Genomic DNA, 3,323 nt, shown 5'->3' with positions numbered 1-3,323 from the left:
ATAATAAGGTTTTACGTTTTATGTTTTACAATTTACATAAAAAAAGTTTACGTTTTACAATTGACATAAAAAAGTTTTACGTTTTACATAGAAGTTTACGTTTTACGTTTTACGTTTAAAGTTTATGTTTTACGTTTTATGTTTTACGTTTAAAATTTACGTTTTACGTTGTACGTGTTGCAGGTTACATAAAAAAAAATTACGTTTTCCGTTAAAAAGTTTTTACATAAAAAAGTTTTACGTTAAAAAGTTTTTAGATAAAAGTTTTCGTTTTACCTTATAAGTTAAAAAGTTTACGTTTTACGTTTTACGTTAAAAGGTTTACGTTTTACGGTTTATGTTTTACATTAAAAAGTTTACGTTTTACGTATTAAGATTACGTTTTACGTTAAAAAGTTTTTACATAAAGTTTTTAGACAGCCACCACCTCCAACACCACCGCCGCGAACACCGTCGGGCCACCCCCAAAACCGATGTTGGAAGTATAAATGTTTTGTATAACGGATTTTTCGAAAATCGGGCAATGTTTCCTCTGTTTTTCGACAATCCCGACAACTAAGTGTTGATTTATTTTTTTAAAATACAACAATAAACCAATCACAATTATCAATATATATAGTTTTCGTCGAAATGTCAAAACATAACAAATTTCTAATCCAGTCAGTTCGAGCTCGCGTCGCGTATAACTAAAAATCTATAACTATATAAACAAGATTTTCGCATTGTTTAAATTGTTACCAGGTCTGGTTTTGACCGTGGTTGACTGCTGTTGACCGTCGGTGAAGTGAGACCAGCTTTGACCGAGACCCGAAACCACACCCGAACCGCGGCTGACCAGCTTTGACCGAGACCCGAACCACACCCGAACCGCGGCTGACCAGCTTTGACCGAGACCCGAAACCAAGCCAAAAACCTGACAAAATCTGAAGTGAACCCGAACCTAACCCGAAACAAAACTCAAACCACATCAGAATCAGAATCTGAGCACGAAATCTAAGCCGAAGTTGAACCAAACACACTCACCTCTACTGCAGTCATCGCCGGTGCAGCTCCGGCGTCGACCGGCTGCCGTCGTCACCATCAACATCGTCATCTTCAACATTAACACCTTTTTTCATCATACCCTCCATCCCAAACAAAAAGGGTCAACTAAATTCAACAAAAGACATCAACTTTATCACAAAATATATGAAAAGATGTAGAGAAATTGATGTATCAGGTTAAAAGATAGGTGGGTGTTGAAAAGGATTTGTAGGTATGGTGGGTTTTGATCAAAGATCATGGCCAGGCCACCTATGAGCATGTCGTCATGTTCAAGATGCGTGCTTGTTCTTCAACACCTTTCTCAATTTCTTAATTTTAATTTCTTCACCCTTTATAAAGAATATTTTGTGTTTTGTATTGCGGGTTGGGGTTTGATTCAGAATGGCGGGGGTGGTGATGTCGCCGGAATTTGATGAAGATGATGAAGAGTTCTTTGAGAGAGGATGAAGATTTGAGTGAGGGGTGAGTTTCAAATGAGGAGAGAGAGAGACAAACGAAGGTTTTAAATAAATCTGACAATTTTAAAAAGCATGTGGTTTTAAATGTGGAGAGAGGTAGAGATTGACATTTGGGGTAAATGACTAAACTACCCTTTTTGTTGGAAGAATATGATTGGTGGAGAGTGGTTCTTATAGTTCTTACAACTGAAAATAGTTTTCATTTTAACGCTCCCCTATATATATATATAGTCACATTTATTAAATTAGTCACTAATATAAAGTTGTGATATACATTTTTTTTGTTAGTTGTAAGTTTTCGACTATAAAAAATAAGTTCATATGTACTTTCAAGTATTGAAATTTAAATTTCATAATTTATTTACTACTTTATATATTTTTAACAACTTTTTCTACCTAAATACTAGCTACATAATGTTGTATGTGCAAGAATTTAAACTTATACAATTTTTGTGAAGGCAAACACGATACCACTAGACAATTGGGTTATGGGTTATTGTTTTATATATGCAATGAAGAAAAAACTTTTTTTCTATGTTGATTTTATTTAGCCAGCCAAGTCCCCATATAAACTGTTTTTGGGGACTTTCGTTCGTTTTGGTTTTCCTAAGTCTAATATAATCATTTCATCCTGCCTTATGCGATAAGTGATACAATCGAAACAAAGACACTGAGGTCTTGGCACGAAAAAAGATGACACAAACATGTTAATACAGCCACCAGTAATATTATTATATATCATAAGGTGATTGATTTTAACAATCTTGGCACATCCACGTAAAACCAATTACTGGCAAGGGATGGATCCAAGATGTATATACATATAGGATATATATAGCTAGCTAGCTAGAACTAGAAATAAAAGAAACCTTTACCAGCAGGCTTCCTTTTCGGATACTCCACAAACAAAGTCCCACCGTACATCTTAGCAGCATCGTCACATGTTATCACTCTCTTACTCACTGGGGCAGCATATACTTGTTGCTGAACCACATAAGGGGCAGCATACACTTGTTCCCGAACAACATAAGCCTGCTGGGGTTGGTACTGATAGTGAGACACGTGCTGCTTCGAGTACTGACGCCCACGAGAATCTATGACATCAAACGCTTCTTTCCCAATGGTAGCAAGGTCAGTTTTGTTCTTGTAAGTATGTGCCATTTGGGGGTGAAGATGAAGGGTACAGAAATGAAGTTGTAATTAGGTTTGGTCGAGTGTTTGCTGTGGGTGTATGCAAGATATAACATGCGTTTATATAGACATAAATGCTTAATGAAACTATTAAGAAATTATTGATATTCTTGGAAACTTAAATATTCTTTTGTTTGGCCGTGGAATATATCTTTTTGAACTATTCCTTTTGCATTACGTGTTGCAGAAATGCTTTACTTCCTTCCTTTTCAAGTTTGGTAATTTGTTGTTATATTAGACTACTAGGCTATTACCCGTGTTAAACACGGTTTCAACAAATGAAAATAAATTTATTTGTGGAAAATTAAAATCGTGTAAAACACTAATACATTGGAAGAAACAAATCATTAAATTTCAGTAAGTATTTCCTTGTAGATCACATTGGTTGTTTTATTTGTAACATTTCCATCTTTATCTAGTATAACTAACTTGACCACCAGCTCAACTTTTTACTCTTGACAATGCGACATATAGTTGATCCTGTGAGAAAACGGGATATTTGAGACACCAATAAAATAAAGGCTTGGGTCTTCATTTCTATCAGGGATTTTATAGAAATGAACTTGTTGATATGATAAACAGGAGGAAGTTTGTGTTCAGGTTTCAAAAATAAGCAAATGTGTGCATGAG

General features: G+C 35.1%; 1 long non-coding RNA gene across 1 annotated transcript; it reads right to left on the bottom strand.

Annotated features, from left to right (window-relative positions):
* Positions 1 to 591: 591 nt before the first annotated feature.
* Positions 592 to 2,734, bottom strand: LOC110868676. The gene is made up of 2 exons (XR_002552640.2): positions 1,024 to 2,734; positions 592 to 940 (listed from the first exon to the last, which is right to left on the bottom strand). It is a non-coding gene; the product is annotated as an uncharacterized LOC110868676 (long non-coding RNA).
* Between the last annotated feature and the right edge of the window lie 589 nt (positions 2,735 to 3,323).

This window comes from Helianthus annuus, chromosome 17 (assembly GCF_002127325.2).
Source record: "Helianthus annuus cultivar XRQ/B chromosome 17, HanXRQr2.0-SUNRISE, whole genome shotgun sequence".
NCBI classification, from domain to species: domain Eukaryota; kingdom Viridiplantae; phylum Streptophyta; class Magnoliopsida; order Asterales; family Asteraceae; genus Helianthus; species Helianthus annuus.
This window is presented reverse-complemented; position numbering and strand designations above follow the sequence as displayed.